Genomic DNA, 24,174 nt, shown 5'->3' on the forward strand with positions numbered 1-24,174 from the left:
TGTGGTCCCAATTGCACATGTGTGTTGCTTCTTCCAGTTATGACAATATTTATGCCATTATCATTTGTCTTTAACTGAAGACAGGTAAAATTTAAGATGTCCTGAATCTTTGTGAGAAATGGAATTGTGGCTCTTTGATTGCATTGCAAAGCTCTGAGGGAATAAAATCACAAAGAAGACTAGAACAATGCCTTGTGCTCCACTTTCTTCTGTATTGATTCCAATTCTGAGAAATAAATTATCACAATTCCCACTATTCTTGCTCTGAAATCATTCAGAAATAAACAAAAGATTGAGGGCACATGTCATCTTAGAAACAGAAAACTCCACCAATTCTTAGAGGAAAAATTTCCAAATGTTCTATCAATATTGTAAGTAACAGAATAGAGGCTTGGAGATTGCAATGTACCTCTATCAGGGCAAAAAGCATGAAACACAAAATAAAAAATTGTTGTAAATGTGATAAGTGATTTGAACACACCTTTGCCATTAATTAAGGTCTAAAATCCATTGGCGGTAAGATTTCTGAGGACAAAGTTTTGACTATGACCATGAAAAATGATTTCTATTAACTATTTTATATAAATAGGGTCCATCTTGGACAAATTATTTGATATCTTTTCTGATATTGCTGGTCTGAAATCTATTAGTGGTCACGTGAGTTATGAAAGCTTATTTTGAAAAAAAAAAAACAGAATACTCCACTCAACAAGAAAGGTAAAATTTGAATGCAGTCAAGTTTGTTAGACAAAGTGCTGCATCTCTTATGGAGCGTACACACGGTCAGATTTGTCAGACTTGTCAGATTTGTCAGATGAACGACTGAACGACTAAACGATTTGAACGATTTGACCAAAGTTTTGAACGATTTGAACGATTTGAACGATTGAACGATTTTTGACTGCATTAAAATGAATGGAATCGTCCAAGTCTGACTGCAAACCCATCAGATGTCAGATATCGTTATCTGACAAACGGGAACGCGCATCGTTGATCGTCCATCGTTCAGGCATGTCAGATATGAACGATTTTCCTTCAGATATGAACGACTGAACGATTTTTAAATCGTTATCGTCCATATCTGAAGAAAAAATCTGATCGTGTGTATGCACCATTAGATTGCAATGCCATGCTCTCAAAACAAACATCAATAAAAATGCCCTGTGTGAGGATTGAACTCACGACCTTCAGATTATGAGACTGACGCGCTACCTACTGCGCTAACAAGGCTCCTGCCTTATTTACTTCATTTTTGAAATGGTGGGATTATTTTTGTTTAACAAAATAATGTCAGTGAAATGTTTTTTTTTATATTATATGAAACAGTGAAGGACGCAATCGACATCTTCCCATATGGTCTAGCGGTTAGGATTCCTGGTTTTCACCCAGGCGGCCCGGGTTCAACTCCCGGTATGGGAATACAACCCTATTTCTGTTTTAAGACAGATTCAAAAACAGAGGACCAAAAGATAATAATTGCAGCCAAGTGTTTCCTTCTGTCTGATTGGTACCTGATGTGGTCCCAATTGCACATGTGTGTTGCTTCTTCCAGTTATGACAATATTTATGCCATTATCATTTGTCTTTAACTGAAGACAGGTAAAATTTAAGATGTCCTGAATCTTTGTGAGAAATGGAATTGTGGCTCTTTGATTGCATTGCAAAGCTCTGAGGGAATAAAATCACAAAGAAGACTAGAACAATGCCTTGTGCTCCACTTTCTTCTGTATTGATTCCAATTCTGAGAAATAAATTATCACAATTCCCACTATTCTTGCTCTGAAATCATTCAGAAATAAACAAAAGATTGAGGGCACATGTCATCTTAGAAACAGAAAACTCCACCAATTCTTAGAGGAAAAATTTCCAAATGTTCTATCAATATTGTAAGTAACAGAATAGAGGCTTGGAGATTGCAATGTACCTCTATCAGGGCAAAAAGCATGAAACACAAAATAAAAAATTGTTGTAAATGTGATAAGTGATTTGAACACACCTTTGCCATTAATTAAGGTCTAAAATCCATTGGCGGTAAGATTTCTGAGGACAAAGTTTTGACTATGACCATGAAAAATGATTTCTATTAACTATTTTATATAAATAGGGTCCATCTTGGACAAATTATTTGATATCTTTTCTGATATTGCTGGTCTGAAATCTATTAGTGGTCACGTGAGTTATGAAAGCTTATTTTGAAAAAAAAAAAGCAGAATACTCCACTCAACAAGAAAGGTAAAATTTGAATGCAGTCAAGTTTGTTAGACAAAGTGCTGCATCTCTTAGATTGCAATGCCATGCTCTCAAAACAAACATCAATAAAAATGCCCTGTGTGAGGATTGAACTCACGACCTTCAGATTATGAGACTGACGCGCTACCTACTGCGCTAACAAGGCTCCTGCCTTATTTACTTCATTTTTGAAATGGTGGGATTATTTTTGTTTAACAAAATAATGTCAGTGAAATGTTTTTTTTTATATTATATGAAACAGTGAAGGACGCAATCGACATCTTCCCATATGGTCTAGCGGTTAGGATTCCTGGTTTTCACCCAGGCGGCCCGGGTTCAACTCCCGGTATGGGAATACAACCCTATTTCTGTTTTAAGACAGATTCAAAAACAGAGGACCAAAAGATAATAATTGCAGCCAAGTGTTTCCTTCTGTCTGATTGGTACCTGATGTGGTCCCAATTGCACATGTGTGTTGCTTCTTCCAGTTATGACAATATTTATGCCATTATCATTTGTCTTTAACTGAAGACAGGTAAAATTTAAGATGTCCTGAATCTTTGTGAGAAATGGAATTGTGGCTCTTTGATTGCATTGCAAAGCTCTGAGGGAATAAAATCACAAAGAAGACTAGAACAATGCCTTGTGCTCCACTTTCTTCTGTATTGATTCCAATTCTGAGAAATAAATTATCACAATTCCCACTATTCTTGCTCTGAAATCATTCAGAAATAAACAAAAGATTGAGGGCACATGTCATCTTAGAAACAGAAAACTCCACCAATTCTTAGAGGAAAAATTTCCAAATGTTCTATCAATATTGTAAGTAACAGAATAGAGGCTTGGAGATTGCAATGTACCTCTATCAGGGCAAAAAGCATGAAACACAAAATAAAAAATTGTTGTAAATGTGATAAGTGATTTGAACACACCTTTGCCATTAATTAAGGTCTAAAATCCATTGGCGGTAAGATTTCTGAGGACAAAGTTTTGACTATGACCATGAAAAATGATTTCTATTAACTATTTTATATAAATAGGGTCCATCTTGGACAAATTATTTGATATCTTTTCTGATATTGCTGGTCTGAAATCTATTAGTGGTCACGTGAGTTATGAAAGCTTATTTTGAAAAAAAAAAAGCAGAATACTCCACTCAACAAGAAAGGTAAAATTTGAATGCAGTCAAGTTTGTTAGACAAAGTGCTGCATCTCTTAGATTGCAATGCCATGCTCTCAAAACAAACATCAATAAAAATGCCCTGTGTGAGGATTGAACTCACGACCTTCAGATTATGAGACTGACGCGCTACCTACTGCGCTAACAAGGCTCCTGCCTTATTTACTTCATTTTTGAAATGGTGGGATTATTTTTGTTTAACAAAATAATGTCAGTGAAATGTTTTTTTTTATATTATATGAAACAGTGAAGGACGCAATCGACATCTTCCCATATGGTCTAGCGGTTAGGATTCCTGGTTTTCACCCAGGCGGCCCGGGTTCGACTCCCGGTATGGGAATACAACCCTATTTCTGTTTTAAGACAGATTCAAAAACAGAGGACCAAAAGATAATAATTGCAGCCAAGTGTTTCCTTCTGTCTGATTGGTACCTGATGTGGTCCCAATTGCACATGTGTGTTGCTTCTTCCAGTTATGACAATATTTATGCCATTATCATTTGTCTTTAACTGAAGACAGGTAAAATTTAAGATGTCCTGAATCTTTGTGAGAAATGGAATTGTGGCTCTTTGATTGCATTGCAAAGCTCTGAGGGAATAAAATCACAAAGAAGACTAGAACAATGCCTTGTGCTCCACTTTCTTCTGTATTGATTCCAATTCTGAGAAATAAATTATCACAATTCCCACTATTCTTGCTCTGAAATCATTCAGAAATAAACAAAAGATTGAGGGCACATGTCATCTTAGAAACAGAAAACTCCACCAATTCTTAGAGGAAAAATTTCCAAATGTTCTATCAATATTGTAAGTAACAGAATAGAGGCTTGGAGATTGCAATGTACCTCTATCAGGGCAAAAAGCATGAAACACAAAATAAAAAATTGTTGTAAATGTGATAAGTGATTTGAACACACCTTTGCCATTAATTAAGGTCTAAAATCCATTGGCGGTAAGATTTCTGAGGACAAAGTTTTGACTATGACCATGAAAAATGATTTCTATTAACTATTTTATATAAATAGGGTCCATCTTGGACAAATTATTTGATATCTTTTCTGATATTGCTGGTCTGAAATCTATTAGTGGTCACGTGAGTTATGAAAGCTTATTTTGAAAAAAAAAAAGCAGAATACTCCACTCAACAAGAAAGGTAAAATTTGAATGCAGTCAAGTTTGTTAGACAAAGTGCTGCATCTCTTAGATTGCAATGCCATGCTCTCAAAACAAACATCAATAAAAATGCCCTGTGTGAGGATTGAACTCACGACCTTCAGATTATGAGACTGACGCGCTACCTACTGCGCTAACAAGGCTCCTGCCTTATTTACTTCATTTTTGAAATGGTGGGATTATTTTTGTTTAACAAAATAATGTCAGTGAAATGTTTTTTTTTATATTATATGAAACAGTGAAGGACGCAATCGACATCTTCCCATATGGTCTAGCGGTTAGGATTCCTGGTTTTCACCCAGGCGGCCCGGGTTCAACTCCCGGTATGGGAATACAACCCTATTTCTGTTTTAAGACAGATTCAAAAACAGAGGACCAAAAGATAATAATTGCAGCCAAGTGTTTCCTTCTGTCTGATTGGTACCTGATGTGGTCCCAATTGCACATGTGTGTTGCTTCTTCCAGTTATGACAATATTTATGCCATTATCATTTGTCTTTAACTGAAGACAGGTAAAATTTAAGATGTCCTGAATCTTTGTGAGAAATGGAATTGTGGCTCTTTGATTGCATTGCAAAGCTCTGAGGGAATAAAATCACAAAGAAGACTAGAACAATGCCTTGTGCTCCACTTTCTTCTGTATTGATTCCAATTCTGAGAAATAAATTATCACAATTCCCACTATTCTTGCTCTGAAATCATTCAGAAATAAACAAAAGATTGAGGGCACATGTCATCTTAGAAACAGAAAACTCCACCAATTCTTAGAGGAAAAATTTCCAAATGTTCTATCAATATTGTAAGTAACAGAATAGAGGCTTGGAGATTGCAATGTACCTCTATCAGGGCAAAAAGCATGAAACACAAAATAAAAAATTGTTGTAAATGTGATAAGTGATTTGAACACACCTTTGCCATTAATTAAGGTCTAAAATCCATTGGCGGTAAGATTTCTGAGGACAAAGTTTTGACTATGACCATGAAAAATGATTTCTATTAACTATTTTATATAAATAGGGTCCATCTTGGACAAATTATTTGATATCTTTTCTGATATTGCTGGTCTGAAATCTATTAGTGGTCACGTGAGTTATGAAAGCTTATTTTGAAAAAAAAAAAGCAGAATACTCCACTCAACAAGAAAGGTAAAATTTGAATGCAGTCAAGTTTGTTAGACAAAGTGCTGCATCTCTTAGATTGCAATGCCATGCTCTCAAAACAAACATCAATAAAAATGCCCTGTGTGAGGATTGAACTCACGACCTTCAGATTATGAGACTGACGCGCTACCTACTGCGCTAACAAGGCTCCTGCCTTATTTACTTCATTTTTGAAATGGTGGGATTATTTTTGTTTAACAAAATAATGTCAGTGAAATGTTTTTTTTTATATTATATGAAACAGTGAAGGACGCAATCGACATCTTCCCATATGGTCTAGCGGTTAGGATTCCTGGTTTTCACCCAGGCGGCCCGGGTTCAACTCCCGGTATGGGAATACAACCCTATTTCTGTTTTAAGACAGATTCAAAAACAGAGGACCAAAAGATAATAATTGCAGCCAAGTGTTTCCTTCTGTCTGATTGGTACCTGATGTGGTCCCAATTGCACATGTGTGTTGCTTCTTCCAGTTATGACAATATTTATGCCATTATCATTTGTCTTTAACTGAAGACAGGTAAAATTTAAGATGTCCTGAATCTTTGTGAGAAATGGAATTGTGGCTCTTTGATTGCATTGCAAAGCTCTGAGGGAATAAAATCACAAAGAAGACTAGAACAATGCCTTGTGCTCCACTTTCTTCTGTATTGATTCCAATTCTGAGAAATAAATTATCACAATTCCCACTATTCTTGCTCTGAAATCATTCAGAAATAAACAAAAGATTGAGGGCACATGTCATCTTAGAAACAGAAAACTCCACCAATTCTTAGAGGAAAAATTTCCAAATGTTCTATCAATATTGTAAGTAACAGAATAGAGGCTTGGAGATTGCAATGTACCTCTATCAGGGCAAAAAGCATGAAACACAAAATAAAAAATTGTTGTAAATGTGATAAGTGATTTGAACACACCTTTGCCATTAATTAAGGTCTAAAATCCATTGGCGGTAAGATTTCTGAGGACAAAGTTTTGACTATGACCATGAAAAATGATTTCTATTAACTATTTTATATAAATAGGGTCCATCTTGGACAAATTATTTGATATCTTTTCTGATATTGCTGGTCTGAAATCTATTAGTGGTCACGTGAGTTATGAAAGCTTATTTTGAAAAAAAAAAAACAGAATACTCCACTCAACAAGAAAGGTAAAATTTGAATGCAGTCAAGTTTGTTAGACAAAGTGCTGCATCTCTTATGGAGCGTACACACGGTCAGATTTGTCAGACTTGTCAGATTTGTCAGATGAACGACTGAACGACTAAACGATTTGAACGATTTGACCAAAGTTTTGAACGATTTGAACGATTTGAACGATTGAACGATTTTTGACTGCATTAAAATGAATGGAATCGTCCAAGTCTGACTGCAAACCCATCAGATGTCAGATATCGTTATCTGACAAACGGGAACGCGCATCGTTGATCGTCCATCGTTCAGGCATGTCAGATATGAACGATTTTCCTTCAGATATGAACGACTGAACGATTTTTAAATCGTTATCGTCCATATCTGAAGAAAAAATCTGATCGTGTGTATGCACCATTAGATTGCAATGCCATGCTCTCAAAACAAACATCAATAAAAATGCCCTGTGTGAGGATTGAACTCACGACCTTCAGATTATGAGACTGACGCGCTACCTACTGCGCTAACAAGGCTCCTGCCTTATTTACTTCATTTTTGAAATGGTGGGATTATTTTTGTTTAACAAAATAATGTCAGTGAAATGTTTTTTTTTATATTATATGAAACAGTGAAGGACGCAATCGACATCTTCCCATATGGTCTAGCGGTTAGGATTCCTGGTTTTCACCCAGGCGGCCCGGGTTCGACTCCCGGTATGGGAATACAACCTTATTGCTGTTTTAAGACAGATTCAAAAACAGAGGACCAAAAGATAATAATTGCAGCCAAGTGTTTCCTTCTGTCTGATTGGTACCTGATGTGGTCCCAATTGCACATGTGTGTTGCTTCTTCCAGTTATGACAATATTTATGCCATTATCATTTGTCTTTAACTGAAGACAGGTAAAATTTAAGATGTCCTGAATCTTTGTGAGAAATGGAATTGTGGCTCTTTGATTGCATTGCAAAGCTCTGAGGGAATAAAATCACAAAGAAGACTAGAACAATGCCTTGTGCTCCACTTTCTTCTGTATTGATTCCAATTCTGAGAAATAAATTATCACAATTCCCACTATTCTTGCTCTGAAATCATTCAGAAATAAACAAAAGATTGAGGGCACATGTCATCTTAGAAACAGAAAACTCCACCAATTCTTAGAGGAAAAATTTCCAAATGTTCTATCAATATTGTAAGTAACAGAATAGAGGCTTGGAGATTGCAATGTACCTCTATCAGGGCAAAAAGCATGAAACACAAAATAAAAAATTGTTGTAAATGTGATAAGTGATTTGAACACACCTTTGCCATTAATTAAGGTCTAAAATCCATTGGCGGTAAGATTTCTGAGGACAAAGTTTTGACTATGACCATGAAAAATGATTTCTATTAACTATTTTATATAAATAGGGTCCATCTTGGACAAATTATTTGATATCTTTTCTGATATTGCTGGTCTGAAATCTATTAGTGGTCACGTGAGTTATGAAAGCTTATTTTGAAAAAAAAAAAGCAGAATACTCCACTCAACAAGAAAGGTAAAATTTGAATGCAGTCAAGTTTGTTAGACAAAGTGCTGCATCTCTTAGATTGCAATGCCATGCTCTCAAAACAAACATCAATAAAAATGCCCTGTGCGAGGATTGAACTCACGACCTTCAGATTATGAGACTGACGCGCTACCTACTGCGCTAACAAGGCTCCTGCCTTATTTACTTCATTTTTGAAATGGTGGGATTATTTTTGTTTAACAAAATAATGTCAGTGAAATGTTTTTTTTTATATTATATGAAACAGTGAAGGACGCAATCGACATCTTCCCATATGGTCTAGCGGTTAGGATTCCTGGTTTTCACCCAGGCGGCCCGGGTTCGACTCCCGGTATGGGAATACAACCCTATTTCTGTTTTAAGACAGATTCAAAAACAGAGGACCAAAAGATAATAATTGCAGCCAAGTGTTTCCTTCTGTCTGATTGGTACCTGATGTGGTCCCAATTGCACATGTGTGTTGCTTCTTCCAGTTATGACAATATTTATGCCATTATCATTTGTCTTTAACTGAAGACAGGTAAAATTTAAGATGTCCTGAATCTTTGTGAGAAATGGAATTGTGGCTCTTTGATTGCATTGCAAAGCTCTGAGGGAATAAAATCACAAAGAAGACTAGAACAATGCCTTGTGCTCCACTTTCTTCTGTATTGATTCCAATTCTGAGAAATAAATTATCACAATTCCCACTATTCTTGCTCTGAAATCATTCAGAAATAAACAAAAGATTGAGGGCACATGTCATCTTAGAAACAGAAAACTCCACCAATTCTTAGAGGAAAAATTTCCAAATGTTCTATCAATATTGTAAGTAACAGAATAGAGGCTTGGAGATTGCAATGTACCTCTATCAGGGCAAAAAGCATGAAACACAAAATAAAAAATTGTTGTAAATGTGATAAGTGATTTGAACACACCTTTGCCATTAATTAAGGTCTAAAATCCATTGGCGGTAAGATTTCTGAGGACAAAGTTTTGACTATGACCATGAAAAATGATTTCTATTAACTATTTTATATAAATAGGGTCCATCTTGGACAAATTATTTGATATCTTTTCTGATATTGCTGGTCTGAAATCTATTAGTGGTCACGTGAGTTATGAAAGCTTATTTTGAAAAAAAAAAAGCAGAATACTCCACTCAACAAGAAAGGTAAAATTTGAATGCAGTCAAGTTTGTTAGACAAAGTGCTGCATCTCTTAGATTGCAATGCCATGCTCTCAAAACAAACATCAATAAAAATGCCCTGTGTGAGGATTGAACTCACGACCTTCAGATTATGAGACTGACGCGCTACCTACTGCGCTAACAAGGCTCCTGCCTTATTTACTTCATTTTTGAAATGGTGGGATTATTTTTGTTTAACAAAATAATGTCAGTGAAATGTTTTTTTTTATATTATATGAAACAGTGAAGGACGCAATCGACATCTTCCCATATGGTCTAGCGGTTAGGATTCCTGGTTTTCACCCAGGCGGCCCGGGTTCAACTCCCGGTATGGGAATACAACCCTATTTCTGTTTTAAGACAGATTCAAAAACAGAGGACCAAAAGATAATAATTGCAGCCAAGTGTTTCCTTCTGTCTGATTGGTACCTGATGTGGTCCCAATTGCACATGTGTGTTGCTTCTTCCAGTTATGACAATATTTATGCCATTATCATTTGTCTTTAACTGAAGACAGGTAAAATTTAAGATGTCCTGAATCTTTGTGAGAAATGGAATTGTGGCTCTTTGATTGCATTGCAAAGCTCTGAGGGAATAAAATCACAAAGAAGACTAGAACAATGCCTTGTGCTCCACTTTCTTCTGTATTGATTCCAATTCTGAGAAATAAATTATCACAATTCCCACTATTCTTGCTCTGAAATCATTCAGAAATAAACAAAAGATTGAGGGCACATGTCATCTTAGAAACAGAAAACTCCACCAATTCTTAGAGGAAAAATTTCCAAATGTTCTATCAATATTGTAAGTAACAGAATAGAGGCTTGGAGATTGCAATGTACCTCTATCAGGGCAAAAAGCATGAAACACAAAATAAAAAATTGTTGTAAATGTGATAAGTGATTTGAACACACCTTTGCCATTAATTAAGGTCTAAAATCCATTGGCGGTAAGATTTCTGAGGACAAAGTTTTGACTATGACCATGAAAAATGATTTCTATTAACTATTTTATATAAATAGGGTCCATCTTGGACAAATTATTTGATATCTTTTCTGATATTGCTGGTCTGAAATCTATTAGTGGTCACGTGAGTTATGAAAGCTTATTTTGAAAAAAAAAAAGCAGAATACTCCACTCAACAAGAAAGGTAAAATTTGAATGCAGTCAAGTTTGTTAGACAAAGTGCTGCATCTCTTAGATTGCAATGCCATGCTCTCAAAACAAACATCAATAAAAATGCCCTGTGCGAGGATTGAACTCACGACCTTCAGATTATGAGACTGACGCGCTACCTACTGCGCTAACAAGGCTCCTGCCTTATTTACTTCATTTTTGAAATGGTGGGATTATTTTTGTTTAACAAAATAATGTCAGTGAAATGTTTTTTTTTATATTATATGAAACAGTGAAGGACGCAATCGACATCTTCCCATATGGTCTAGCGGTTAGGATTCCTGGTTTTCACCCAGGCGGCCCGGGTTCGACTCCCGGTATGGGAATACAACCCTATTTCTGTTTTAAGACAGATTCAAAAACAGAGGACCAAAAGATAATAATTGCAGCCAAGTGTTTCCTTCTGTCTGATTGGTACCTGATGTGGTCCCAATTGCACATGTGTGTTGCTTCTTCCAGTTATGACAATATTTATGCCATTATCATTTGTCTTTAACTGAAGACAGGTAAAATTTAAGATGTCCTGAATCTTTGTGAGAAATGGAATTGTGGCTCTTTGATTGCATTGCAAAGCTCTGAGGGAATAAAATCACAAAGAAGACTAGAACAATGCCTTGTGCTCCACTTTCTTCTGTATTGATTCCAATTCTGAGAAATAAATTATCACAATTCCCACTATTCTTGCTCTGAAATCATTCAGAAATAAACAAAAGATTGAGGGCACATGTCATCTTAGAAACAGAAAACTCCACCAATTCTTAGAGGAAAAATTTCCAAATGTTCTATCAATATTGTAAGTAACAGAATAGAGGCTTGGAGATTGCAATGTACCTCTATCAGGGCAAAAAGCATGAAACACAAAATAAAAAATTGTTGTAAATGTGATAAGTGATTTGAACACACCTTTGCCATTAATTAAGGTCTAAAATCCATTGGCGGTAAGATTTCTGAGGACAAAGTTTTGACTATGACCATGAAAAATGATTTCTATTAACTATTTTATATAAATAGGGTCCATCTTGGACAAATTATTTGATATCTTTTCTGATATTGCTGGTCTGAAATCTATTAGTGGTCACGTGAGTTATGAAAGCTTATTTTGAAAAAAAAAAAGCAGAATACTCCACTCAACAAGAAAGGTAAAATTTGAATGCAGTCAAGTTTGTTAGACAAAGTGCTGCATCTCTTAGATTGCAATGCCATGCTCTCAAAACAAACATCAATAAAAATGCCCTGTGTGAGGATTGAACTCACGACCTTCAGATTATGAGACTGACGCGCTACCTACTGCGCTAACAAGGCTCCTGCCTTATTTACTTCATTTTTGAAATGGTGGGATTATTTTTGTTTAACAAAATAATGTCAGTGAAATGTTTTTTTTTATATTATATGAAACAGTGAAGGACGCAATCGACATCTTCCCATATGGTCTAGCGGTTAGGATTCCTGGTTTTCACCCAGGCGGCCCGGGTTCGACTCCCGGTATGGGAATACAACCCTATTTCTGTTTTAAGACAGATTCAAAAACAGAGGACCAAAAGATAATAATTGCAGCCAAGTGTTTCCTTCTGTCTGATTGGTACCTGATGTGGTCCCAATTGCACATGTGTGTTGCTTCTTCCAGTTATGACAATATTTATGCCATTATCATTTGTCTTTAACTGAAGACAGGTAAAATTTAAGATGTCCTGAATCTTTGTGAGAAATGGAATTGTGGCTCTTTGATTGCATTGCAAAGCTCTGAGGGAATAAAATCACAAAGAAGACTAGAACAATGCCTTGTGCTCCACTTTCTTCTGTATTGATTCCAATTCTGAGAAATAAATTATCACAATTCCCACTATTCTTGCTCTGAAATCATTCAGAAATAAACAAAAGATTGAGGGCACATGTCATCTTAGAAACAGAAAACTCCACCAATTCTTAGAGGAAAAATTTCCAAATGTTCTATCAATATTGTAAGTAACAGAATAGAGGCTTGGAGATTGCAATGTACCTCTATCAGGGCAAAAAGCATGAAACACAAAATAAAAAATTGTTGTAAATGTGATAAGTGATTTGAACACACCTTTGCCATTAATTAAGGTCTAAAATCCATTGGCGGTAAGATTTCTGAGGACAAAGTTTTGACTATGACCATGAAAAATGATTTCTATTAACTATTTTATATAAATAGGGTCCATCTTGGACAAATTATTTGATATCTTTTCTGATATTGCTGGTCTGAAATCTATTAGTGGTCACGTGAGTTATGAAAGCTTATTTTGAAAAAAAAAAAGCAGAATACTCCACTCAACAAGAAAGGTAAAATTTGAATGCAGTCAAGTTTGTTAGACAAAGTGCTGCATCTCTTAGATTGCAATGCCATGCTCTCAAAACAAACATCAATAAAAATGCCCTGTGTGAGGATTGAACTCACGACCTTCAGATTATGAGACTGACGCGCTACCTACTGCGCTAACAAGGCTCCTGCCTTATTTACTTCATTTTTGAAATGGTGGGATTATTTTTGTTTAACAAAATAATGTCAGTGAAATGTTTTTTTTTATATTATATGAAACAGTGAAGGACGCAATCGACATCTTCCCATATGGTCTAGCGGTTAGGATTCCTGGTTTTCACCCAGGCGGCCCGGGTTCAACTCCCGGTATGGGAATACAACCCTATTTCTGTTTTAAGACAGATTCAAAAACAGAGGACCAAAAGATAATAATTGCAGCCAAGTGTTTCCTTCTGTCTGATTGGTACCTGATGTGGTCCCAATTGCACATGTGTGTTGCTTCTTCCAGTTATGACAATATTTATGCCATTATCATTTGTCTTTAACTGAAGACAGGTAAAATTTAAGATGTCCTGAATCTTTGTGAGAAATGGAATTGTGGCTCTTTGATTGCATTGCAAAGCTCTGAGGGAATAAAATCACAAAGAAGACTAGAACAATGCCTTGTGCTCCACTTTCTTCTGTATTGATTCCAATTCTGAGAAATAAATTATCACAATTCCCACTATTCTTGCTCTGAAATCATTCAGAAATAAACAAAAGATTGAGGGCACATGTCATCTTAGAAACAGAAAACTCCACCAATTCTTAGAGGAAAAATTTCCAAATGTTCTATCAATATTGTAAGTAACAGAATAGAGGCTTGGAGATTGCAATGTACCTCTATCAGGGCAAAAAGCATGAAACACAAAATAAAAAATTGTTGTAAATGTGATAAGTGATTTGAACACACCTTTGCCATTAATTAAGGTCTAAAATCCATTGGCGGTAAGATTTCTGAGGACAAAGTTTTGACTATGACCATGAAAAATGATTTCTATTAACTATTTTATATAAATAGGGTCCATCTTGGACAAATTATTTGATATCTTTTCTGATATTGCTGGTCTGAAATCTATTAGTGGTCACGTGAGTTATGAAAGCTTATTTTGAAAAAAAAAAAGCAGAATACTCCACTCAACAAGAAAGGTAAAATTTGAATGCAGTCAAGTTTGTTAGACAAAGTGCTGCATCTCTTAGATTGCAATGCCATGCTCTCAAAACAAACATCAATAAAAATGCCCTGTGTGAGGATTGAACTCACGACCTTCAGATTATGAGACTGACGCGCTACCTACTGCGCTAACAAGGCTCCTGCCTTATTTACTTCATTTTTGAAATGGTGGGATTATTTTTGTTTAACAAAATAATGTCAGTGAAATGTTTTTTTTTATATTATATGAAACAGTGAAGGACGCGTTCGACATCTTCCCATATGGTCTAGCGGTTAGGATTCCTGGTTTTCACCCAGGCGGCCCGGGTTCAACTCCCGGTATGGGAATACAACCCTATTTCTGTTTTAAGACAGATTCAAAAACAGAGGACCAAAAGATAATAATTGCAGCCAAGTGTTTCCTTCTGTCTGATTGGTACCTGATGTGGTCCCAATTGCACATGTGTGTTGCTTCTTCCAGTTATGACAATATTTATGCCATTATCATTTGTCTTTAACTGAAGACAGGTAAAATTTAAGATGTCCTGAATCTTTGTGAGAAATGGAATTGTGGCTCTTTGATTGCATTGCAAAGCTCTGAGGGAATAAAATCACAAAGAAGACTAGAACAATGCCTTGTGCTCCACTTTCTTCTGTATTGATTCCAATTCTGAGAAATAAATTATCACAATTCCCACTATTCTTGCTCTGAAATCATTCAGAAATAAACAAAAGATTGAGGGCACATGTCATCTTAGAAACAGAAAACTCCACCAATTCTTAGAGGAAAAATTTCCAAATGTTCTATCAATATTGTAAGTAACAGAATAGAGGCTTGGAGATTGCAATGTACCTCTATCAGGGCAAAAAGCATGAAACACAAAATAAAAAATTGTTGTAAATGTGATAAGTGATTTGAACACACCTTTGCCATTAATTAAGGTCTAAAATCCATTGGCGGTAAGATTTCTGAGGACAAAGTTTTGACTATGACCATGAAAAATGATTTCTATTAACTATTTTATATAAATAGGGTCCATCTTGGACAAATTATTTGATATCTTTTCTGATATTGCTGGTCTGAAATCTATTAGTGGTCACGTGAGTTATGAAAGCTTATTTTGAAAAAAAAAAAACAGAATACTCCACTCAACAAGAAAGGTAAAATTTGAATGCAGTCAAGTTTGTTAGACAAAGTGCTGCATCTCTTATGGAGCGTACACACGGTCAGATTTGTCAGACTTGTCAGATTTGTCAGATGAACGACTGAACGACTAAACGATTTGAACGATTTGACCAAAGTTTTGAACGATTTGAACGATTTGAACGATTGAACGATTTTTGACTGCATTAAAATGAATGGAATCGTCCAAGTCTGACTGCAAACCCATCAGATGTCAGATATCGTTATCTGACAAACGGGAACGCGCATCGTTGATCGTCCATCGTTCAGGCATGTCAGATATGAACGATTTTCCTTCAGATATGAACGACTGAACGATTTTTAAATCGTTATCGTCCATATCTGAAGAAAAAATCTGATCGTGTGTATGCACCATTAGATTGCAATGCCATGCTCTCAAAACAAACATCAATAAAAATGCCCTGTGTGAGGATTGAACTCACGACCTTCAGATTATGAGACTGACGCGCTACCTACTGCGCTAACAAGGCTCCCGCCTTATTTACTTCATTTTTGACATGGTGGGATTATTTTTGTTTAACAAAATAATGTCAGTGAAATGTTTTTTTTTTATATTATATGAAACAGTGAAGGACGCAATCGACATCTTCCCATATGGTCTAGCGGTTAGGATTCCTGGTTTTCACCCAGGCGGCCCGGGTTCAACTCCCGGTATGGGAATACAACCCTATTTCTGTTTTAAGACAGATTCAAAAACAGAGGACCAAAAGATAATAATTGCAGCCAAGTGTTTCCTTCTGTCTGATTGGTACCTGATGTGGTCCCAATTGCACATGTGTGTTGCTTCTTCCAGTTATGACAATATTTATGCCATTATCATTTGTCTTTAACTGAAGACAGGTAAAATTTAAGATGTCCTGAATCTTTGTGAGAAATGGAATTGTGGCTCTTTGATTGCATTGCAAAGCTCTGAGGGAATAAAATCACAAAGAAGACTAGAACAATGCCTTGTGCTCCACTTTCTTCTGTATTGATTCCAATTCTGAGAAATAAATTATCACAATTCCCACTATTCTTGCTCTGAAATCATTCAGAAATAAACAAAAGATTGAGGGCACATGTCATCTTAGAAACAGAAAACTCCACCAATTCTTAGAGGAAAAATTTCCAAATGTTCTATCAATATTGTAAGTAACAGAATAGAGGCTTGGAGATTGCAATGTACCTCTATCAGGGCAAAAAGCATGAAACACAAAATAAAAAATTGTTGTAAATGTGATAAGTGATTTGAACACACCTTTGCCATTAATTAAGGTCTAAAATCCATTGGCGGTAAGATTTCTGAGGACAAAGTTTTGACTATGACCATGAAAAATGATTTCTATTAACTATTTTATATAAATAGGGTCCATCTTGGACAAATTATTTGATATCTTTTCTGATATTGCTGGTCTGAAATCTATTAGTGGTCACGTGAGTTATGAAAGCTTATTTTGAAAAAAAAAAAACAGAATACTCCACTCAACAAGAAAGGTAAAATTTGAATGCAGTCAAGTTTGTTAGACAAAGTGCTGCATCTCTTATGGAGCGTACACACGGTCAGATTTGTCAGACTTGTCAGATTTGTCAGATGAACGACTGAACGACTAAACGATTTGAACGATTTGACCAAAGTTTTGAACGATTTGAACGATTTGAACGATTGAACGATTTTTGACTGCATTAAAATGAATGGAATCGTCCAAGTCTGACTGCAAACCCATCAGATGTCAGATATCGTTATCTGACAAACGGGAACGCGCATCGTTGATCGTCCATCGTTCAGGCATGTCAGATATGAACGATTTTCCTTCAGATATGAACGACTGAACGATTTTTAAATCGTTATCGTCCATATCTGAAGAAAAAATCTGATCGTGTGTATGCACCATTAGATTGCAATGCCATGCTCTCAAAACAAACATCAATAAAAATGCCCTGTGTGAGGATTGAACTCACGACCTTCAGATTATGAGACTGACGCGCTACCTACTGCGCTAACAAGGCTCCCGCCTTATTTACTTCATTTTTGACATGGTGGGATTATTTTTGTTTAACAAAATAATGTCAGTGAAATGTTTTTTTTTTATATTATATGAAACAGTGAAGGACGCAATCGACATCTTCCCATATGGTCTAGCGGTTAGGATTCCTGGTTTTCACCCAGGCGGCCCGGGTTCGACTCCCGGTATGGGAATACAACCTTATTGCTGTTTTAAGACAGATTCAAAAACAGAGGACCAAAAGATAATAATTGCAGCCAAGTGTTTCCTTCTGTCTGATTGGTACCTGATGTGGTCCCAATTGCACATGTGTGTTGCTTCTTCCAGTTATGACAATATTTATGCCATTATCATTTGTCTTTAACTGAAGACAGGTAAAATTTAAGATGTCCTGAATCTTTGTGAGAAATGGAATTGTGGCTCTTTGATTGCATTGCAAAGCTCTGAGGGAATAAAATCACAAAGAAGACTAGAACAATGCCTTGTGCTCCACTTTCTTCTGTATTGATTCCAATTCTGAGAAATAAATTATCACAATTCCCACTATTCTTGCTCTGAAATCATTCAGAAATAAACAAAAGATTGAGGGCACATGTCATCTTAGAAACAGAAAACTCCACCAATTCTTAGAGGAAAAATTTCCAAATGTTCTATCAATATTGTAAGTAACAGAATAGAGGCTTGGAGATTGCAATGTACCTCTATCAGGGCAAAAAGCATGAAACACAAAATAAAAAATTGTTGTAAATGTGATAAGTGATTTGAACACACCTTTGCCATTAATTAAGGTCTAAAATCCATTGGCGGTAAGATTTCTGAGGACAAAGTTTTGACTATGACCATGAAAAATGATTTCTATTAACTATTTTATATAAATAGGGTCCATCTTGGACAAATTATTTGATATCTTTTCTGATATTGCTGGTCTGAAATCTATTAGTGGTCACGTGAGTTATGAAAGCTTATTTTGAAAAAAAAAAAACAGAATACTCCACTCAACAAGAAAGGTAAAATTTGAATGCAGTCAAGTTTGTTAGACAAAGTGCTGCATCTCTTATGGAGCGTACACACGGTCAGATTTGTCAGACTTGTCAGATTTGTCAGATGAACGACTGAACGACTAAACGATTTGAACGATTTGACCAAAGTTTTGAACGATTTGAACGATTTGAACGATTGAACGATTTTTGACTGCATTAAAATGAATGGAATCGTCCAAGTCTGACTGCAAACCCATCAGATGTCAGATATCGTTATCTGACAAACGGGAACGCGCATCGTTGATCGTCCATCGTTCAGGCATGTCAGATATGAACGATTTTCCTTCAGATATGAACGACTGAACGATTTTTAAATCGTTATCGTCCATATCTGAAGAAAAAATCTGATCGTGTGTATGCACCATTAGATTGCAATGCCATGCTCTCAAAACAAACATCAATAAAAATGCCCTGTGTGAGGATTGAACTCACGACCTTCAGATTATGAGACTGACGCGCTACCTACTGCGCTAACAAGGCTCCCGCCTTATTTACTTCATTTTTGACATGGTGGGATTATTTTTGTTTAACAAAATAATGTCAGTGAAATGTTTTTTTTTTATATTATATGAAACAGTGAAGGACGCAATCGACATCTTCCCATATGGTCTAGCGGTTAGGATTCCTGGTTTTCACCCAGGCGGCCCGGGTTCGACTCCCGGTATGGGAATACAACCTTATTGCTGTTTTAAGACAGATTCAAAAACAGAGGACCAAAAGATAATAATTGCAGCCAAGTGTTTCCTTCTGTCTGATTGGTACCTGATGTGGTCCCAATTGCACATGTGTGTTGCTTCTTCCAGTTATGACAATATTTATGCCATTATCATTTGTCTTTAACTGAAGACAGGTAAAATTTAAGATGTCCTGAATCTTTGTGAGAAATGGAATTGTGGCTCTTTGATTGCATTGCAAAGCTCTGAGGGAATAAAATCACAAAGAAGACTAGAACAATGCCTTGTGCTCCACTTTCTTCTGTATTGATTCCAATTCTGAGAAATAAATTATCACAATTCCCACTATTCTTGCTCTGAAATCATTCAGAAATAAACAAAAGATTGAGGGCACATGTCATCTTAGAAACAGAAAACTCCACCAATTCTTAGAGGAAAAATTTCCAAATGTTCTATCAATATTGTAAGTAACAGAATAGAGGCTTGGAGATTGCAATGTACCTCTATCAGGGCAAAAAGCATGAAACACAAAATAAAAAATTGTTGTAAATGTGATAAGTGATTTGAACACACCTTTGCCATTAATTAAGGTCTAAAATCCATTGGCGGTAAGATTTCTGAGGACAAAGTTTTGACTATGACCATGAAAAATGATTTCTATTAACTATTTTATATAAATAGGGTCCATCTTGGACAAATTATTTGATATCTTTTCTGATATTGCTGGTCTGAAATCTATTAGTGGTCACGTGAGTTATGAAAGCTTATTTTGAAAAAAAAAAAACAGAATACTCCACTCAACAAGAAAGGTAAAATTTGAATGCAGTCAAGTTTGTTAGACAAAGTGCTGCATCTCTTATGGAGCGTACACACGGTCAGATTTGTCAGACTTGTCAGATTTGTCAGATGAACGACTGAACGACTAAACGATTTGAACGATTTGACCAAAGTTTTGAACGATTTGAACGATTGAACGATTTTTGACTGCATTAAAATGAATGGAATCGTCCAAGTCTGACTGCAAACCCATCAGATGTCAGATATCGTTATCTGACAAACGGGAACGCGCATCGTTGATCGTCCATCGTTCAGGCATGTCAGATATGAACGATTTTCCTTCAGATATGAACGACTGAACGATTTTTAAATCGTTATCGTCCATATCTGAAGAAAAAATCTGATCGTGTGTATGCACCATTAGATTGCAATGCCATGCTCTCAAAACAAACATCAATAAAAATGCCCTGTGTGAGGATTGAACTCACGACCTTCAGATTATGAGACTGACGCGCTACCTACTGCGCTAACAAGGCTCCTGCCTTATTTACTTCATTTTTGAAATGGTGGGATTATTTTTGTTTAACAAAATAATGTCAGTGAAATGTTTTTTTTTATATTATATGAAACAGTGAAGGACGCAATCGACATCTTCCCATATGGTCTAGCGGTTAGGATTCCTGGTTTTCACCCAGGCGGCCCGGGTTCGACTCCCGGTATGGGAATACAACCTTATTGCTGTTTTAAGACAGATTCAAAAACAGAGGACCAAAAGATAATAATTGCAGCCAAGTGTTTCCTTCTGTCTGATTGGTACCTGATGTGGTCCCAATTGCACATGTGTGTTGCTTCTTCCAGTTATGACAATATTTATGCCATTATCATTTGTCTTTAACTGAAGACAGGTAAAATTTAAGATGTCCTGAATCTTTGTGAGAAATGGAATTGTGGCTCTTTGATTGCATTGCAAAGCTCTGAGGGAATAAAATCACAAAGAAGACTAGAACAATGCCTTGTGCTCCACTTTCTTCTGTATTGATTCCAATTCTGAGAAATAAATTATCACAATTCCCACTATTCTTGCTCTGAAATCATTCAGAAATAAACAAAAGATTGAGGGCACATGTCATCTTAGAAACAGAAAACTCCACCAATTCTTAGAGGAAAAATTTCCAAATGTTCTATCAATATTGTAAGTAACAGAATAGAGGCTTGGAGATTGCAATGTACCTCTATCAGGGCAAAAAGCATGAAACACAAAATAAAAAATTGTTGTAAATGTGATAAGTGATTTGAACACACCTTTGCCATTAATTAAGGTCTAAAATCCATTGGCGGTAAGATTTCTGAGGACAAAGTTTTGACTATGACCATGAAAAATGATTTCTATTAACTATTTTATATAAATAGGGTCCATCTTGGACAAATTATTTGATATCTTTTCTGATATTGCTGGTCTGAAATCTATTAGTGGTCACGTGAGTTATGAAAGCTTATTTTGAAAAAAAAAAAGCAGAATACTCCACTCAACAAGAAAGGTAAAATTTGAATGCAGTCAAGTTTGTTAGACAAAGTGCTGCATCTCTTAGATTGCAATGCCATGCTCTCAAAACAAACATCAATAAAAATGCCCTGTGTGAGGATTGAACTCACGACCTTCAGATTATGAGACTGACGCGCTACCTACTGCGCTAACAAGGCTCCTGCCTTATTTACTTCATTTTTGAAATGGTGGGATTATTTTTGTTTAACAAAATAATGTCAGTGAAATGTTTTTTTTTATATTATATGAAACAGTGAAGGACGCAATCGACATCTTCCCATATGGTCTAGCGGTTAGGATTCCTGGTTTTCACCCAGGCGGCCCGGGTTCAACTCCCGGTATGGGAATACAACCCTATTTCTGTTTTAAGACAGATTCAAAAACAGAGGACCAAAAGATAATAATTGCAGCCAAGTGTTTCCTTCTGTCTGATTGGTACCTGATGTGGTCCCAATTGCACATGTGTGTTGCTTCTTCCAGTTATGACAATATTTATGCCATTATCATTTGTCTTTAACTGAAGACAGGTAAAATTTAAGATGTCCTGAATCTTTGTGAGAAATGGAATTGTGGCTCTTTGATTGCATTGCAAAGCTCTGAGGGAATAAAATCACAAAGAAGACTAGAACAATGCCTTGTGCTCCACTTTCTTCTGTATTGATTCCAATTCTGAGAAATAAATTATCACAATTCCCACTATTCTTGCTCTGAAATCATTCAGAAATAAACAAAAGATTGAGGGCACATGTCATCTTAGAAACAGAAAACTCCACCAATTCTTAGAGGAAAAATTTCCAAATGTTCTATCAATATTGTAAGTAACAGAATAGAGGCTTGGAGATTGCAATGTACCTCTATCAGGGCAAAAAGCATGAAACACAAAATAAAAAATTGTTGTAAATGTGATAAGTGATTTGAACACACCTTTGCCATTAATTAAGGTCTAAAATCCATTGGCGGTAAGATTTCTGAGGACAAAGTTTTGACTATGACCATGAAAAATGATTTCTATTAACTATTTTATATAAATAGGGTCCATCTTGGACAAATTATTTGATATCTTTTCTGATATTGCTGGTCTGAAATCTATTAGTGGTCACGTGAGTTATGAAAGCTTATTTTGAAAAAAAAAAAACAGAATACTCCACTCAACAAGAAAGGTAAAATTTGAATGCAGTCAAGTTTGTTAGACAAAGTGCTGCATCTCTTATGGAGCGTACACACGGTCAGATTTGTCAGACTTGTCAGATTTGTCAGATGAACGACTGAACGACTAAACGATTTGAACGATTTGACCAAAGTTTTGAACGATTTGAACGATTTGAACGATTGAACGATTTTTGACTGCATTAAAATGAATGGAATCGTCCAAGTCTGACTGCAAACCCATCAGATGTCAGATATCGTTATCTGACAAACGGGAACGCGCATCGTTGATCGTCCATCGTTCAGGCATGTCAGATATGAACGATTTTCCTTCAGATATGAACGACTGAACGATTTTTAAATCGTTATCGTCCATATCTGAAGAAAAAATCTGATCGTGTGTATGCACCATTAGATTGCAATGCCATGCTCTCAAAACAAACATCAATAAAAATGCCCTGTGTGAGGATTGAACTCACGACCTTCAGATTATGAGACTGACGCGCTACCTACTGCGCTAACAAGGCTCCCGCCTTATTTACTTCATTTTTGACATGGTGGGATTATTTTTGTTTAACAAAATAATGTCAGTGAAATGTTTTTTTTTTATATTATATGAAACAGTGAAGGACGCAATCGACATCTTCCCATATGGTCTAGCGGTTAGGATTCCTGGTTTTCACCCAGGCGGCCCGGGTTCGACTCCCGGTATGGGAATACAACCTTATTGCTGTTTTAAGACAGATTCAAAAACAGAGGACCAAAAGATAATAATTGCAGCCAAGTGTTTCCTTCTGTCTGATTGGTACCTGATGTGGTCCCAATTGCACATGTGTGTTGCTTCTTCCAGTTATGACAATATTTATGCCATTATCATTTGTCTTTAACTGAAGACAGGTAAAATTTAAGATGTCCTGAATCTTTGTGAGAAATGGAATTGTGGCTCTTTGATTGCATTGCAAAGCTCTGAGGGAATAAAATCACAAAGAAGACTAGAACAATGCCTTGTGCTCCACTTTCTTCTGTATTGATTCCAATTCTGAGAAATAAATTATCACAATTCCCACTATTCTTGCTCTGAAATCATTCAGAAATAAACAAAAGATTGAGGGCACATGTCATCTTAGAAACAGAAAACTCCACCAATTCTTAGAGGAAAAATTTCCAAATGTTCTATCAATATTGTAAGTAACAGAATAGAGGCTTGGAGATTGCAATGTACCTCTATCAGGGCAAAAAGCATGAAACACAAAATAAAAAATTGTTGTAAATGTGATAAGTGATTTGAACACACCTTTGCCATTAATTAAGGTCTAAAATCCATTGGCGGTAAGATTTCTGAGGACAAAGTTTTGACTATGACCATGAAAAATGATTTCTATTAACTATTTTATATAAATAGGGTCCATCTTGGACAAATTATTTGATATCTTTTCTGATATTGCTGGTCTGAAATCTATTAGTGGTCACGTGAGTTATGAAAGCTTATTTTGAAAAAAAAAAAACAGAATACTCCACTCAACAAGAAAGGTAAAATTTGAATGCAGTCAAGTTTGTTAGACAAAGTGCTGC

At 35.9% G+C, this 24,174-nt stretch overlaps 36 non-coding genes across 36 annotated transcripts; 18 read left to right on the plus strand and 18 right to left on the minus strand.

The window, feature by feature from the left end:
* Positions 1-1,157: 1,157 nt before the first annotated feature.
* TRNAM-CAU (transfer RNA methionine (anticodon CAU)) lies at positions 1,158-1,230 on the minus strand. The gene has a single exon. It is a non-coding gene; the product is annotated as a tRNA-Met (tRNA).
* Positions 1,231-1,347: 117 nt separating this feature from the next.
* Positions 1,348-1,419, plus strand: TRNAE-UUC (transfer RNA glutamic acid (anticodon UUC)). Its single transcript has one exon. It is a non-coding gene; the product is annotated as a tRNA-Glu (tRNA).
* A 903-nt stretch (positions 1,420-2,322) lies between these two features.
* TRNAM-CAU (transfer RNA methionine (anticodon CAU)) lies at positions 2,323-2,395 on the minus strand. The gene has a single exon. It is a non-coding gene; the product is annotated as a tRNA-Met (tRNA).
* A 117-nt stretch (positions 2,396-2,512) lies between these two features.
* Positions 2,513-2,584, plus strand: TRNAE-UUC (transfer RNA glutamic acid (anticodon UUC)). The gene has a single exon. It is a non-coding gene; the product is annotated as a tRNA-Glu (tRNA).
* Positions 2,585-3,487: 903 nt separating this feature from the next.
* On the minus strand, positions 3,488-3,560 carry TRNAM-CAU (transfer RNA methionine (anticodon CAU)). Its single transcript has one exon. It is a non-coding gene; the product is annotated as a tRNA-Met (tRNA).
* Positions 3,561-3,677: 117 nt separating this feature from the next.
* TRNAE-UUC (transfer RNA glutamic acid (anticodon UUC)) lies at positions 3,678-3,749 on the plus strand. The gene has a single exon. It is a non-coding gene; the product is annotated as a tRNA-Glu (tRNA).
* A 903-nt stretch (positions 3,750-4,652) lies between these two features.
* On the minus strand, positions 4,653-4,725 carry TRNAM-CAU (transfer RNA methionine (anticodon CAU)). Its single transcript has one exon. It is a non-coding gene; the product is annotated as a tRNA-Met (tRNA).
* Positions 4,726-4,842: 117 nt separating this feature from the next.
* TRNAE-UUC (transfer RNA glutamic acid (anticodon UUC)) lies at positions 4,843-4,914 on the plus strand. The gene has a single exon. It is a non-coding gene; the product is annotated as a tRNA-Glu (tRNA).
* A 903-nt stretch (positions 4,915-5,817) lies between these two features.
* TRNAM-CAU (transfer RNA methionine (anticodon CAU)) lies at positions 5,818-5,890 on the minus strand. The gene has a single exon. It is a non-coding gene; the product is annotated as a tRNA-Met (tRNA).
* A 117-nt stretch (positions 5,891-6,007) lies between these two features.
* On the plus strand, positions 6,008-6,079 carry TRNAE-UUC (transfer RNA glutamic acid (anticodon UUC)). The gene has a single exon. It is a non-coding gene; the product is annotated as a tRNA-Glu (tRNA).
* Positions 6,080-7,332: 1,253 nt separating this feature from the next.
* TRNAM-CAU (transfer RNA methionine (anticodon CAU)) lies at positions 7,333-7,405 on the minus strand. Its single transcript has one exon. It is a non-coding gene; the product is annotated as a tRNA-Met (tRNA).
* A 117-nt stretch (positions 7,406-7,522) lies between these two features.
* TRNAE-UUC (transfer RNA glutamic acid (anticodon UUC)) lies at positions 7,523-7,594 on the plus strand. The gene has a single exon. It is a non-coding gene; the product is annotated as a tRNA-Glu (tRNA).
* A 903-nt stretch (positions 7,595-8,497) lies between these two features.
* TRNAM-CAU (transfer RNA methionine (anticodon CAU)) lies at positions 8,498-8,570 on the minus strand. The gene has a single exon. It is a non-coding gene; the product is annotated as a tRNA-Met (tRNA).
* A 117-nt stretch (positions 8,571-8,687) lies between these two features.
* TRNAE-UUC (transfer RNA glutamic acid (anticodon UUC)) lies at positions 8,688-8,759 on the plus strand. The gene has a single exon. It is a non-coding gene; the product is annotated as a tRNA-Glu (tRNA).
* A 903-nt stretch (positions 8,760-9,662) lies between these two features.
* On the minus strand, positions 9,663-9,735 carry TRNAM-CAU (transfer RNA methionine (anticodon CAU)). Its single transcript has one exon. It is a non-coding gene; the product is annotated as a tRNA-Met (tRNA).
* A 117-nt stretch (positions 9,736-9,852) lies between these two features.
* On the plus strand, positions 9,853-9,924 carry TRNAE-UUC (transfer RNA glutamic acid (anticodon UUC)). Its single transcript has one exon. It is a non-coding gene; the product is annotated as a tRNA-Glu (tRNA).
* A 903-nt stretch (positions 9,925-10,827) lies between these two features.
* Positions 10,828-10,900, minus strand: TRNAM-CAU (transfer RNA methionine (anticodon CAU)). The gene has a single exon. It is a non-coding gene; the product is annotated as a tRNA-Met (tRNA).
* Positions 10,901-11,017: 117 nt separating this feature from the next.
* Positions 11,018-11,089, plus strand: TRNAE-UUC (transfer RNA glutamic acid (anticodon UUC)). The gene has a single exon. It is a non-coding gene; the product is annotated as a tRNA-Glu (tRNA).
* Positions 11,090-11,992: 903 nt separating this feature from the next.
* TRNAM-CAU (transfer RNA methionine (anticodon CAU)) lies at positions 11,993-12,065 on the minus strand. The gene has a single exon. It is a non-coding gene; the product is annotated as a tRNA-Met (tRNA).
* Positions 12,066-12,182: 117 nt separating this feature from the next.
* Positions 12,183-12,254, plus strand: TRNAE-UUC (transfer RNA glutamic acid (anticodon UUC)). The gene has a single exon. It is a non-coding gene; the product is annotated as a tRNA-Glu (tRNA).
* Positions 12,255-13,157: 903 nt separating this feature from the next.
* TRNAM-CAU (transfer RNA methionine (anticodon CAU)) lies at positions 13,158-13,230 on the minus strand. The gene has a single exon. It is a non-coding gene; the product is annotated as a tRNA-Met (tRNA).
* A 117-nt stretch (positions 13,231-13,347) lies between these two features.
* On the plus strand, positions 13,348-13,419 carry TRNAE-UUC (transfer RNA glutamic acid (anticodon UUC)). The gene has a single exon. It is a non-coding gene; the product is annotated as a tRNA-Glu (tRNA).
* Positions 13,420-14,322: 903 nt separating this feature from the next.
* TRNAM-CAU (transfer RNA methionine (anticodon CAU)) lies at positions 14,323-14,395 on the minus strand. The gene has a single exon. It is a non-coding gene; the product is annotated as a tRNA-Met (tRNA).
* Positions 14,396-14,512: 117 nt separating this feature from the next.
* TRNAE-UUC (transfer RNA glutamic acid (anticodon UUC)) lies at positions 14,513-14,584 on the plus strand. Its single transcript has one exon. It is a non-coding gene; the product is annotated as a tRNA-Glu (tRNA).
* Positions 14,585-15,837: 1,253 nt separating this feature from the next.
* On the minus strand, positions 15,838-15,910 carry TRNAM-CAU (transfer RNA methionine (anticodon CAU)). Its single transcript has one exon. It is a non-coding gene; the product is annotated as a tRNA-Met (tRNA).
* A 118-nt stretch (positions 15,911-16,028) lies between these two features.
* On the plus strand, positions 16,029-16,100 carry TRNAE-UUC (transfer RNA glutamic acid (anticodon UUC)). The gene has a single exon. It is a non-coding gene; the product is annotated as a tRNA-Glu (tRNA).
* Positions 16,101-17,353: 1,253 nt separating this feature from the next.
* TRNAM-CAU (transfer RNA methionine (anticodon CAU)) lies at positions 17,354-17,426 on the minus strand. The gene has a single exon. It is a non-coding gene; the product is annotated as a tRNA-Met (tRNA).
* Positions 17,427-17,544: 118 nt separating this feature from the next.
* Positions 17,545-17,616, plus strand: TRNAE-UUC (transfer RNA glutamic acid (anticodon UUC)). Its single transcript has one exon. It is a non-coding gene; the product is annotated as a tRNA-Glu (tRNA).
* Positions 17,617-18,869: 1,253 nt separating this feature from the next.
* TRNAM-CAU (transfer RNA methionine (anticodon CAU)) lies at positions 18,870-18,942 on the minus strand. Its single transcript has one exon. It is a non-coding gene; the product is annotated as a tRNA-Met (tRNA).
* A 118-nt stretch (positions 18,943-19,060) lies between these two features.
* Positions 19,061-19,132, plus strand: TRNAE-UUC (transfer RNA glutamic acid (anticodon UUC)). Its single transcript has one exon. It is a non-coding gene; the product is annotated as a tRNA-Glu (tRNA).
* A 1,244-nt stretch (positions 19,133-20,376) lies between these two features.
* On the minus strand, positions 20,377-20,449 carry TRNAM-CAU (transfer RNA methionine (anticodon CAU)). Its single transcript has one exon. It is a non-coding gene; the product is annotated as a tRNA-Met (tRNA).
* Positions 20,450-20,566: 117 nt separating this feature from the next.
* TRNAE-UUC (transfer RNA glutamic acid (anticodon UUC)) lies at positions 20,567-20,638 on the plus strand. Its single transcript has one exon. It is a non-coding gene; the product is annotated as a tRNA-Glu (tRNA).
* Positions 20,639-21,541: 903 nt separating this feature from the next.
* TRNAM-CAU (transfer RNA methionine (anticodon CAU)) lies at positions 21,542-21,614 on the minus strand. Its single transcript has one exon. It is a non-coding gene; the product is annotated as a tRNA-Met (tRNA).
* A 117-nt stretch (positions 21,615-21,731) lies between these two features.
* TRNAE-UUC (transfer RNA glutamic acid (anticodon UUC)) lies at positions 21,732-21,803 on the plus strand. The gene has a single exon. It is a non-coding gene; the product is annotated as a tRNA-Glu (tRNA).
* Positions 21,804-23,056: 1,253 nt separating this feature from the next.
* TRNAM-CAU (transfer RNA methionine (anticodon CAU)) lies at positions 23,057-23,129 on the minus strand. Its single transcript has one exon. It is a non-coding gene; the product is annotated as a tRNA-Met (tRNA).
* Positions 23,130-23,247: 118 nt separating this feature from the next.
* Positions 23,248-23,319, plus strand: TRNAE-UUC (transfer RNA glutamic acid (anticodon UUC)). Its single transcript has one exon. It is a non-coding gene; the product is annotated as a tRNA-Glu (tRNA).
* Positions 23,320-24,174: the final 855 nt, after the last annotated feature.

This window comes from Taudactylus pleione, unplaced genomic scaffold (assembly GCF_031769625.1).
Source record: "Taudactylus pleione unplaced genomic scaffold, aTauple2 ptg000248l, whole genome shotgun sequence".
Classification (NCBI taxonomy): Eukaryota; Metazoa; Chordata; class Amphibia; order Anura; family Myobatrachidae; genus Taudactylus; species Taudactylus pleione.